Source organism: Lagenorhynchus albirostris, chromosome 14 (assembly GCF_949774975.1).
Source record: "Lagenorhynchus albirostris chromosome 14, mLagAlb1.1, whole genome shotgun sequence".
Lineage (NCBI taxonomy): Eukaryota > Metazoa > Chordata > Mammalia > Artiodactyla > Delphinidae > Lagenorhynchus > Lagenorhynchus albirostris.
The window spans coordinates 74,006,050-74,019,122 of record NC_083108.1 but is presented as its reverse complement, the minus strand read 5'-3'; the positions used below and the strand labels follow the sequence as shown (position 1 = coordinate 74,019,122).

Sequence of the window (13,073 nt, the reverse complement as noted above, 5' to 3'; positions counted from 1 at the left end):
CTAGGTCCAGAAGGGCCTCCCCGCAGAGGTGGCGTTCGTGCCCACAGGAGGGTTGCCCAGGGTTGGCATGAGTGTGACACATCGAGAATCGGGGCGGCCAGCGTGGCTGGAGAGGGCAGCCAGAGGCCTCACACAGGCCTCGCCTTCTCTAGCACGTTGTCTAGAAACAGCGTGGAAGCCCTTTGACTCTAGCTCCACCTGCCAAACCCTTCAGAACACACCCCCGTGCCCACCCCAGTGGCCTTTCCTGCCTAATCCTTCCCCACCACACCTCCCGTCCAAACGCCAGGCAGGACTCCGTGTCTTTGCATATGCCGTTCCCTGTGCTCAGAATGCCTTGCCTCTCAGTTTTGTTTTTCTCTTTTTTTCCAACCTGGCAAGTGCCTATCCAGCCTTTAAGGCCCAGCTCAAATGACACCTCCTCCAAGAAGCCTTCCCTTTCCCCACCCTCCACCCCCAGGTATCAGTAATGGCTCCGTCCTCTGCTCTCCCACCTGTGTTTCTAAACCTCCTTGCCACGTCGTCATGTATTTATTTATTTTTTTTTTAATTCTGTTTATTTATTTGGTTGCACCAGGTCTTAGTTGTGGCAGGCGGGCTCCTTAGTTGCAGCTTGCACGTGGGATCTGACCAGAAATCGAAACTGGGTCCCCTGTATTGGGAGCGTGGAGTCTGAACCACTGCTCCACCAGGGAAGTCCCCGTCCTGTATTTCTTAACGATTCTTCTCCTCGCTGGACTGGCGCCTCCCGCAGTGTGGCGAGCGTGCCGTCGTGTGCCGACATGTCACCTCTGTCACTGTGATTGGTTCATCTCCGGGCCCCCGTGCCAGCCTGGACCAGTCCGAGGCTGGGGAATACATAAGCAAAGGCGAACGAGAAAGCAGAGCCGTCAGGGCTAAGTACACAGTCGCAAGCACACAACTCAATAAGCCCCCAAATCCTGCTGTGCAGGAGGAGAGCCTGTCCTTATCGACAGCCATTGACCAGCCTAAATGCACCCATCGGCAAATGTTTGTGTAAGGGACTCTCCCGTCCCCCTGCCCCCCACCCACCCACCCCGCGGGGGAGTGCAGACTCAGCAGTCCTGCCCTGCATTGGAGAGTAGCCTCCTTCAGTAAACTGAGCTCCAAAGACAGCATTTACTGCCTTACCCCAGCAGAAAGCCTTGGCTGGAGGCGTTTCTGTGGGATTGGCTGTCTCCCCCTATCAGCTGCAGGCCGAGGCCCAGACAGGGGCAGATACAATAATCATATCAGGAAAGACAGCAGGTTGTTTGCATACATCTTCCCATTAATGCCCCAACAGCCCCGTGAGGTGGGCCTGATTAGCCCCGTTTTGCGGATGACAGAACTGAGACCAGCCGAGCACTAAAGGGACTCGTGAAAGCTACTGTTTATTAAAGGCTTCCTCTGTGCCGGGCCGTCCTCTGTATGTGACACGCGTTGTCTCTTTCATCCTCACGGCAAGCCATGGGCACGGCTGTCTACATTTAACAGACAGAGAAAGAGGTTCAGCTGTGTGCCCAAGACATGAGGAAGCCTGGAGAGTGCACAGCTGACATTTGAACTCTAGGCCAGCTCTAGAGCCCTCTGCCCCGCCCTGCCACAACCCCACGCATGGCATTATAGTAGCACATGCCACTCGTAAAAGCCTTGGGCCTCCGTTAGATCTAGGGTGTGTGTGTTTACCGCACGGCTTCCTTCCTCCTGAATCATCCAGACCCTGAACCCAGAATGTACAGGGTCCCTTCCAGAAATGGAGGGGATGAATACCAAATCGCAGTGAGAAACATAGCTGGCGCTTTAGAATTGACACCCTGCGATGTGCGTGTTACCTTGTCCCCATTTACAGATGAGGAAACCGAGGTGCAGAGGTGAGAAAAGGCCCCACCAAGGCCAGCGCTGGGTGTCAGAGCCCAGCCATGTGTTTGCACTTTTTTTTTTTTTTTTTTGCGGTACGCAGGCTTCTCACTGTTGTGGCCTCTCCCGTTGCGGAGCACAGACTCCGGACGCACAGGCTCAGCGGCGAGCCTGCCATGGCTCACGGGCCCAGCCGCTCCGCGGCATGTGGGATCTTCCCGGACCGGGGCACGAACCCGTGTCCCCTGCATCGGCAGGCGGACTCCCAACCACTGTGCCACCAGGGAAGCCCCTGCACTTCTTTTGAGTCCCCTTGAGGGGACATTCCCCCCTCCCCCAGGTTCTGGAAGGGGCCCCTGGCTCTGAGCTAACCAAGTGCGCAGAAAGGGAGCCCTGAGAGACCCTCCCCGGCACCGCGGGTGGATGTCAGGGTCCCAGCAGGGAACAGAACTTACCCCAGGCCTGCCATGCAGAGGTGGGGGCAGGGGGCAGAGGTGAAGGGGCAGCAGGAGGAAGTGATGCCCCTGGGCTCCAGGGAGAGCAGGGCCTTGGGGATGGCCAGCTGGTCCCCAGGTTTGGAGGGATGCAGCCAGTGCCAGGGCCCTGAACCAAAGCAGGGAGGGAGCCAGGCAAGATATGCCTGCATCCCCCTCGCCCCCCCTCTGCTCTGCTCTCCTCCCAGGTCTCGCGTTGGCCCATCCGTCAGCCAGAGGGCCAGGCTCCCCAGTGACGGCTCCTTCCAGGGGATGGAGTAGGACAGGGGAGGGATTGGCAGCTCCAAACAGAATATCCAGCGTCTGTGGTGACCCACGAAGGGTCAGGGCATAGGGCGGAGGTTGGGGGGTGTTTTCTTGGGGGCGGGACCAGCAGTGCCTGGCTTGGCGGGGATGTGTTCCATCCAGAAGGGTCACTGGCAAACATGGCCAAGTGTCAGACCTCTAGCTGGCCTCACCTGTCTGGGGCGTGAAAAGGCAGCAAAGAGGAAGCCTGAAAGTTCGGGGCCCGAAAAGTCTGAAACAATTACCTATCATACTTACACAGCACTCTTTCCAAACCAATATATAATCCTTAGAAAACAAAAGGACGCTCTCCAGAGCACAGCGAGATATGAGACAGGGATTTTTAACCCAGAATCCATGAAACCTTGTCTTCATGGGCCCTAGTCTAGGGCTGGCCCCAGAGGGGCTGTGAACACCCAGAAACGGTATCATCTGGTGCGTGTGTGCACGTGTGTGTTTACCTCTCTGGCAAGAGGATCTTTGTCGTCATCAGATTTTCTCTCAGGTCTTGGTCCCCAAAAAGTTAGTTTTAGGAGGAAGAGCATCAGCTTTGGAATCATCAAGTCCTGGATTCTGTGGCCTCCCAGCTGAGTGTCCCAGGGCAAGTCACTGTGCCCCTGGGGCTTCCGCTTCCCATTTTACAAATGGGGATACAAGGGTACTGCCTTATGGGGTACTGGTGAAGATGGTCAGGGCAAAAACGAGCAGCACGAGCTGCCCTTTTTTTTTTTACCCACACAACACCCCTAGGAGGTAGATGCCCTTAATCACCCCATTTTACAGATGAAGGGACTGAGGCACGCAGAGATGAAGTAGCTTACCCAGGATCACACGGGCAGTAAGTGGTAGAAGCAGGGGTTGAACTCGGACAGTCTGGCTACAGCGTTCCATCCTTGGGGTGACTGCGCCCTACATCCTTCCCAAGTAAGCAGGACACCGCGGGGGGAAACAGGGTAGACGAGTCGGCCGAGAACAGGTGCTCTGCAAATGTCAGCCCTCTTACCCACCCACCCCATTGTCTGCTTGATGTCTTTGGAAACGGGGTACCCACGGCTGCCCTCGATACTCAGAATAGGGCTGCTGGCCTCCTGCCCTCCTGACTGGACCCTTTTCCCCGCTCTGCCCCTTCCCTGTGGTGAAAAATGCCCAGCTTGTTTGTGTTGAAATCCTCATTGTTCAGAGCATCCAGGGCCCTGGCAGACTCCGAGGGCCGGTGGGATCCATGCCCAGTTCCCTCCCCCGGCCCTGATCTGTGCCAGGAAGGCACTCAGGACTCAGGTGGAGGCCCCGAGCCCCATTTGCCCAGCCTGAGCACCGAGGCCACGACAAAGGGCTCCCTGGGGAAGGTGGGCCTACGGCAGGCGTCTTAACCATTGGGCGGGAACCAGCAGGAAGCTTGCTGGGGACACCGTGGCCTCTGAGCTGCCCTCGGGGACAGAGGGGGGGTGGCCAGAGAAATAGAGAAGAGCTTTGGCCCTACTGTGGCCGGTACAATCAGAGTTCACCTCTGCCTCTGAGCTCCAGCTCCCCTGGAGGAGGCTGTGGGGATGGGGTGCTGGTGGGCCGAGAGCTGCCCAGGCCCTGTGACCAGCCCTTCTCTCCTGCATTGGTCCCTGACAAGCCTAGGTCAAGCCACACATTCCCCCCTCCCCCAGGTTCTGGAAGGGGCCCCTGGCTCTGAGTTAACCAAGTGCACAGAAAGGGAGCCCTGAGAGACCCTCCCCGGCACCGCGGGTGGATGTCAGGGTCCCGGTACAGCTCCATGTGCAGTTCAGGCCACGTAATACTAATTACTATTATTATTACCATGACAACTTTCACCTGTTAAGCCTCGCTCCACGCCAGGTACTATCTGTGGGGCTTTCACAGGTATTAATCCTGCAGAATCCTGGGAGGTAAATACCGTCATTATCCAGACGAGAAAATTGAGGCACAGAGAGGGCAGGTGATTTCCCCAGGGGCGCCCAGCTACTAGTGGCCGAGTCAGGAGTCAGACCTGGACTTTTAGCCATCCTGCTGGCTTCATATGAGCAGCTAGGCACCGCTACCCCTTAACGTTCCACCCTAGTGTGTGTCCTCATGTCCGTTCTGTTACCTCAGGTAAGTCACTCGGCCTCAGCTTTGTCATCTGTACAGCGGGACTAGGGTGCCTACCTCATAGGGGAATTGGGGGGCTTACAGGAGATGAGGTCCCTAAAGCTCTCGGTGCACAGTGAGAAAGCAGCAAGTATTACTTATCCGCCCCTCCCCTGCAAGGCGCGAATGCTTCTTCCTTCTCTGGGCCACCAAGAACACTCCCTGTTTTCCTTGCATTCCGGTGGAGCCAGGCCGAGGGAGGATGCTCTCTGGGTGGAGGAATGAGACATAAAGAAGAACCGCAGTTTTTAGAAGCCCGGACAATAAGGAACGTGTGAGAGAGAGAGGGAGGGAGGGAGAATGAATGAGAATGAATAGCCCGTCACCTGGGCAGTGCTCAGGACTGTACGTTTGCATCTGTAGATGCCACCTGTCCCCAGGCCTGGCACGTGGTAGGCTCTTAATTAGTACACAGTAACAGCAAGGGGGAGGAAGGGGATTCCTCGCTGGTAAAAGGGCGTGATGTCTTGCTTTCCGAGGAAGTTGTGGGAACTAAACACTCAGCGCCCAGTCTGGACGTCGCCACTTCTCTAGGCTCCCTGTCCGCGGCCAAAACTCTTTTCAAAGCCCCCCTCCCGGCACCCGCTCCCCAGCAGGAGGGTCTTCATTTCACCCACTGTCCCGGTATCACAGCGGTCCTCAGATATTCCCTTGCGAGTTGATGCTTACGAAATGCCCATCAAATGAAACAACCGAGGGCAGCTCTTTGAAAGTTGTTCAAAAAGCTGCCCTGGATAGGCAAAGCCCTTGACCCCAGACGGCGGTGCTTGGGCCGAGGGAAGGGCAAGGTGGCCCTCTTCCACAGAACCGCCCTCCCCTCTCCCCGTCCTCTCCCTGCCTTCCTTCCCGGCCCCCGGAATCAGCCTTCTCAGCTGCTGCTCGGCAGCCCCCGGCAGGTGAAGTGCTGTACTTCAGTGCCTCGGTGCGGGCGGGTGAAAAGAGAGAGCGCAGAGGGAAGAAAGAGGAAAGTCGGCCACTGGCTGTGTCCTTTTCTTCCCGAGCGTGTTACAAACCAGCAGGGTCGCGGCATCGCGGCATCGAGCAGCTTTCAGGGCCCTGGCAGGCCGCAGTACCTGCGAGCGCCGCTGACAGAGTATAATGGTACGGAAGCAACCCGCCCGCACAGCCCTCTGTTTTCCAGCGGGCACAGCCGGGGAGGCCTGGGCAAACAGGCTTTTATTGGGCCGGGAGCATGGCTCTGCTTCCCGGCATTGTCTTATTCCAGCTGGGAGGACTGATGGGCTGTGGTTAGCGGCTGCACCTTTCACCTCCGGAGCTGGGAGCGCAGACATGACCGGCATGGCAAGTGGCTGGCAGCGCCGCCGTCGCCCGCCTGTCCGCCCGCCCCCACCCTCGGCCAAACCAGGCCAGGCTGGGATGCGAGATCTGCCATCTTCAGGCCCAGACGATGGGCGCCTGTCCCATCGGTCACTGGCCTCCAGCACGGTGGCCCTCCTAGCCAGGAAGGAGGGAGCCCGACTCCTGGGGCCCTTGCCCCGTCGGCCTGGCCCCCAGCCCCCCGTGATTCAGATCTCGGCCAAAGTGTCAGAGATTCTACTTTTCCCCGAAAGTTCCCTTGTGGCACCGTGTACCTCGTCTCCCTTGAACTTTGTGTTCGCGTGTGTGGGGGTTTCACCTCCCTGCTCCCCGAGAGGCTTTATCCTCCAGGGAACAAGGCCCTCTCCACGCCCACTGCCTTGGCCCTGCATCTAGCGCAGAGCAGGTGCTCAGTAACAATCGGTGGGGTGAATAAACGAACAGATAAAAGTCCTGATCGTCAGAAGGGCCCGTTCTAGTGGAGCGTCAGCTATGTACTGGGCACTGCAAGAGGGGCCCTGCATGGTGTGCAGCCAGGTGGCGCTAACCTTGACCCTCGAAACACCACTAGTCTGGAAGAGGCAGTTGTGTGCCTTCTTTTTAAAGGTGAAGTCAGGAGAAAAAGAAAACAGGAGAGAGCTCGGTCGAGGACATACTGCGTGCAGGGGACATTGCCAGGTGGTTTCATGCACTCTCATTTTAGCCTTGCAGCTCCTTAGAAGAGGTGCTGTTCCCATTTTTCTGAGGTGCAAACTGAGCCCCAGAGGGGTCTAGTAACTTGCCTGAGGGCACACAGCTCTGCACACTACGGAACAGCTCACCGTATTTAGCCACTCCCTAGACCCCCAGCAGTTCCTAAATTTCAAATTATCCCCCCTTTTATTGGATCTGGGCTCCACAGTCCAGGTAGGGCCGTGGTTACAAACTACAGCCCCACAGCCAGATTCAGCCTGCAGCCTACTTTTGTAAATAAAGCTTTTGGGGGGAACACAGCCATGCCCGTTTTTCACGTAGCGTCTCTAGCTGTGTCTTCGCCCTGCGAGGACAGAGTTGAGTAGCTGTGACAGAGACAGTGTGGCCTGCAAAGCCCTAGAATATTTACTATCTCCCCTTTTACAGAAAAAGTTTACAGCCCCTAGGGCTTGTGAGATGGCTGCCCTTCTTTTGTCTGAAGCCACGGGTGGCTAATTCCTCCCACATAACCCCCCTTTCTCAGAGAACAATTCTAGAGGCATCATAACCCCACCCGCATCCTCCCAGCTAGAGTCCTCTGCTTAAAAATCCCCAGCTCGGGCTTCCCTGGTGGCGCAGTGGTTAAGAATCCGCCTGCCAATGCAGGGGACACGGGTTCAAGCCCCGGTCCGGGAAGATCCCACATGCCGCGGAGCAAGTAGGCCCGTGCGCCACAACTACTGAGCCTGCGCTCTAGAGCCCACGAGCCACAACTACTGAGCCCGCGTGCCACAACTACTGGAGCCCACGCGCCTAGAGCCTGTGCTTCACAACAAGAGAAGCCACCACAACGAGAAGCCCATGCACCGCAACAAAGAGTAGCCCTCGCTCGCCGCAACTAGAGAAAGCCCACGTGCAGCAACGAAGACCCAGTGCAGCCAAAAATAAATAAATACATTTATTTAAAAAAAAGAATCCCCAGCACTTCCTGGAACAGAAGCCGCAGTGCCTTGCTTCCCACTTCATTCATTCACTCACTCAATTCTCCATTGGTCGTCTAATTATCCAGCCTTATTCAGTACCGAGGACAAAGCGGCAAGCAAAAGAGAAGGTGCCTGCCTTCATGGAGCTAGTATTTGAGTGGGAGAGATGAATGATTTAAAAAAAAAAAACGGTAATAATGAGAAAGTTATGGTGATCGCAAGCCCTGTGGAGGAAATGCAAAAAGATAACATCATACACTCAGGAGTGTGAAGAGGGAGGAGAGATTCCAAATGTGGTGGTTGGAAAAAGTCTTTCCGAGGAGTCAGTGTTTCTGTGTGATTCAAAGAAGCCAGCCAGCCCAGGATCTGGGAGGAAATCATTCCGAGCAGTGGGAGCCGCAGGTGCAAAGGCCCTGGGGCAGAAGCATGCTCATCGCAGGCCATTGTGACTAGAGAATGAGTCCAGGGTGGAGAGTGGTTGGAAACAAAGCTGCAGAGGCCAGAAGGGCTCCCTGGTGGGGTCTTGTGGGGTGGGGCAGGGAGCCTGGCGTTTATTCAAGATACAGTGGGAAATCCCTCGAAGATTTAGAAAGAGGAGTGCCATGGCCCGGTTTACACTCCATCCCTCATCCTCGCTGCTGCATGGGGCATGCATTGTAGAGGAGCAAGAATATGGAATAGGAGTCCCACTATGGTCGTCCCAGCAAGCCACGGCGGTAGTCTGAGCAGGGACAGAGACAGGAAGGGTGGAAAGAAGCCAGTGGATTGAGCATATGTGGTAAAAGTAGAGCTGGCCAGACTTCTGGGAGGCAGGAGGGAAATTAAGGCCAGTACAGAGATTTTTGCTCAGAGCGAGCCACTCACAGGATGGTGGTGCTGCGTGATGATGAGGCCCTGGAAGCTGGGAAGAGTGGGTGGGGGCGGGAGTGATCCGGCCGCATGGGGTTTGAGACACCTATTAGGACTCCCCGTGGGATGTCAAGCAGATAGATCTATGAGTTGGGAGCTCAGGAGCGAAGTCTGGGCTGAGATATAAATTTGGAAGTCATCAGCATACAGATGATATTTAAAGCCTGCAACAGTTCACCAACCCCCCCCCCCCCGCCCATAACTTAATCATTCACAGGACGGCACACTTTCAAAAGACTGGGGACCAGGAGAGCCCATGATCCCCATGCCAGCCAGCCCTTGCAAATATGCCTCACTGATCATGGCCCTGAAAACATAATCATCGGGCTTTAAAAATCACACTCAGGAAAGTTCAAGCAAGTATGTGAAGTCACAGAGATTATTATTCAAAATATCCCTCTGCCATGGATCTTTCCAGCTACCTGGAGACAGAAGGTTCCTATAGGCTCCCCTCGCCTCGTTTTTATTCCTCCATTTGGGTGCCTTGCATTCCCTCCGTACGGCTTTGCTGTGGCAGCCCTTCCTCCAGAGCTGTCAGAGGCTCCAGCAGAAGACAGGTGAGGGAGGGCTGTCCCGGATTGCCACAAAGGGTCCTGACAGAGGAAAGGTCACTATGGGCACCCGGGGCCACCCAGGAGGTGTTGCACCCCTGCCTCCTTGGAAGCGGGTGCCCGCCCCTGTCCAGGGTGCTGAATCTGTTCTTCCTTCTGCTCCCAGCCCTGTCGGTGGGTAGCAGCAGGAGAGAGGTTGAAACTGGCCGGGAGACCCACTCTTTGTCACATGCCCCAGGCCACCCCAGCTGATGCAGGCAGAATCGAGAGAAGAAAAGTCAAGAAGCCGGGGTCAAGGTGTCTCCTCGGTGGCAACTGCTAGCAATGGTGCAAATGGCTGAGCTGTGGGCAGGGAGCCAGGTTCAGAGAGCCGAATGCTTCTCCCTGCAGAGGTGCTAGGGAGGCTGGGGGGGCCTGGAGCAAGGTGGAGCAGGTGTCCTTGTCCTCCAGGTCACCCCCTCCCACTCCTCCCTCCTTCCACCCCCCACTCCCCGAGCCTCTTTGAGTGGTGTTTTGGAAATATTTCCAAGCGCTTCGGCAATATCCTGCACACTCTCTCCCCCTTCCCCCGGGAGCGGCTGTCCGTGCGGGGAAGGTACTTGCTCCCAATCCCGCTAAATTGTTATTGACTTGTGTTCTCTGCGTTCTGCAAACATTTCACTCGGCTGTCGCCAGTGAGGCCAGGAATCCCTGCTAGGGCTAACGGGGAAGCCAGCTGTGCCGGGCCATTTCTCCTGCTCTTCCTCATTGATCATGGAATTAAACTGACAGGAGAATTTCAGAGCAACTTGGGAGGGGAAGGGGCTGGGCCCGGATTGGATGAGGGTTCGGGGACCTGGGGACCAGAGTGCTGGAAATAGGGTCAGGAGGAGGGTGGACTTGCCTCCAGGGTTGTGGCTGGTGACAGAGGGTGGCCGGGTTTGTTTCTGAACTGTAGGCTGGCCCAGGCCTGAGAAACCCAAGGAAAACACACAGACGAGGAGGTTGTTATTACTGCTTCATGACCACAAGTGAAACTAGTGGGGTTCTGTAGACAGAGAGTAGAGAGAAAGTAAACCGGAGGCTGCACTGGTGAGCTGTCGGCTGAGATCACAGATCTTTATTTTGCATAGAAGATAAGGGGGAGAAAAAGTGTTTTGTTTTTGTTTTAATTAATTGTCCCTATTTTGCTCTCAGAGGATTTGACCTGAAAGTCAAGATTATGGCCTCTCTTGAAAAATCAGGTCTGACCACCCTAGGTCCTACATTCACATAGAGTAGCTGGGGTCGAGTTACATGGGCTTTTTTTTCTTCTTCTTCTTCTTTTGCCGCAGTCTGCAGCCCTCCCTATAGTCACCCACCCAGACCGTTTAACTCCATCACATTCGCACTTACAGATCCTAGTGCAGACAGCATCCCACCTTGGCCCCTCGAGACGATGTTACTGATTCTTTCTTTTTAGCCTCTACTCCCAACCCAGGGCCTTTGCCAAGAGGAAAGGGACAGGTAGTTAATGTCGACCAAGCCCCTAGAAATGGGGAGATCCCTCCGGGCCCGAGACAGGAGAGTGGGGCGGGGAGCGGTGGGGGGCGCCTTCCAGCCTCTCCTGGTTTCTTTTTCTTTTGTCCTCTGCAATGAGTCACCTTCTCCTGGACACTCCCCTGCCTCCCCGGCCCACACAGGCCGCTCCAGCATCTGTAACTAATGCAGACGCATGCAGCACCAAGCCCCAGAGCCCCCAGGCTTAGTGGCCCCACGGCCCTACCAGGGCTGAACCCACAATAATCCAGGCCGGGCACCTTCAGCAGCCCTGGTGGATGGAGAGCCGCCAGCCCGGCCGCCTGGAACTCCTGTGTGCCCTGGATGCCCAGAGCAAGATGAACCCGCCGGGCTGCACCGGGGCTTCCTGCTTCCCAGGAGCCAGAGTCCTTAGCACTGTGATTCCTAACGGCTGTAGTCACGGCTGTCTCAATAGCCAGTGTCCACCCCAGGCCATTTGCATCAGAACCTCTGGGGGTAGGGTCCAGGTAGCTGAGGTTTCCCAGACGATTCTATCAGGCCGTGGGTTGGGAACCGATAGCTTCTTGAAAAAATGGCTGATGCAGGCACTGGGCCACTGTCACGCGGCCTGAGTCTGTTTCACGCCTTCCCTGTGGAGAAGTTCCTTCTGAGGAGTCTGGGCTGGCGTCCCCCCCGCAGGGCGAGCAGCTGAGCCACGGGACCACAGGCATCGCCATGGGGTGACGGGAAGACCCTGGGACCAGCCTGATCTGTGCTCAAGGCCCCATTCGGAGGAGTCTTCCCCAAGGCCTAGAACAGCTGCTTATGCACCTGGAAGATGGGGCAGTAATATCACCTGGCTCGTGGGAGACCTGTGAGTGAGTCCACACCCAGCCCATGCCTGGAGCCCAAAGAGGCTGGGCTCAAAGCCCGGGGATGCTGGGTTCTCTGCCTTCATGTACAGTCGGCCCCGCCTCAGCCTGCTAGGTTCCCAGTTTCCTGAGTACCGCCCGCTCTCTGGGTGTCCTTGGACGACACCTGCGTTGTTACTTTTAACATGACTCAACAGCTCTGTGTGCACCCAAGCCTTATCTGTTGACTCTGCTTGTGGCGGGCACTACTGCCACGCGCTTTCTACAGAGAGCAACTCGATCAGATGGCCTGGGACCAGTGAGTGACAGAGCTCAGAGCCCAGCTCTGCCCGCCCTGGGACCCCAGCATGGCCTCCGTGGCTCCTGGCTCAGTTTCTCCTTTGGCGGCGGTATCCCTGGCACCAGGCCTGGCACATGGTATATATTCAATGACTGTTTGCTGTGAATGACTGAGGGCTGGAACCCTCAAGGCCTGAGATCAGGAGAGCAGGCACTGTTCCCAGTTAACAAACAGGAACACCGAGGAAAGGAGTTAAGAGGCTCCCTTAAATCCTTGAGGTGCAGAGGTGGGCCTGGGGCCCAGTCTCCCGTCTGCCAGCCCCGAGCAGGGGCTTTCGGATCACGCCTGGTTCTTGGGGGACCAGCTGTGTTCTGCAAAGGCACATCCATGAAACACCTCCTGGTGCCGAGAAAGGGCCACTCGTTTGGTCTTAGGAGCCAGGCTGATCCTCTCTGAAGAGCGCCCTTTATTCTGTGATCATCTAGTGTGTGTCTGCTGTGAACAGAGCCCTGGGAGGCAGACCCAGCGGGGTATCTGAGGGTTTTGCCCATGGGGGCTGCCAGCCTGGAGCCTGGGAGGCAGGGGGACCCAGGAGCAGGCAGCCTCACACGCCAGGCCAGCCCTCAGGGTGCCGGCCCCTCGCAAGACCCGCATCCCGTGTCTCCAGCACCGTAACGTCCCCAAGGGTGGGGACTGCAGGTTGCTTGGGCGCCCCGATGGCCTGGGGCAGCAGGCCACTGAGTCCGAAGGCTGTGGTGCCTTGTCCCAGCCTGGAATCCCGCCCTCCACTCTCAACCCTAACCTCCTTCCTCTCCTCCCCTCGAGGGACAGACCGGAGAGAGGGGCACACCTGCTCCCCCTTCTCCCTCCCCCGCAGCCTGTTGGAGTCGCCTCAGGCACGGTTTTAACAGGGGAAACCTGCTACACGGGCCTGCACTTTACGGTTTGCCAAGGCCTCGCCTGCCCTTTGTCTCAGGGAGTAGCAAGCTCGGGACCTCCAGGAACAGATAGAAAACACCCAAATAAACGAGACCTCCCATCTCCAGGGGCACCTGGCGCACACCCCATCGGTTATCCTTAGGTGGGGACACGGGCCCAGCGTGGCCGGATCAGCCAGTTTCGAGAGAAACTAGAAGTGGAGATTCTTGTAGCCTCTCTTGTGTTTACATATTAGTAACTAAGGGTTTTTTGAACGTTCCGTGATGTCAGCAAATCCAGATGCCCTTCGGTGGGCC

At 56.6% G+C, this 13,073-nt stretch overlaps 1 protein-coding gene across 6 annotated transcripts in view; it reads left to right on the top strand.

Moving 5' to 3' along the window:
• RBM19 (RNA binding motif protein 19) overlaps positions 1-13,073 on the top strand; it is a 129,962-nt gene that overhangs the window by 101,835 nt on the left and 15,054 nt on the right. The window lies entirely within an intron of this gene.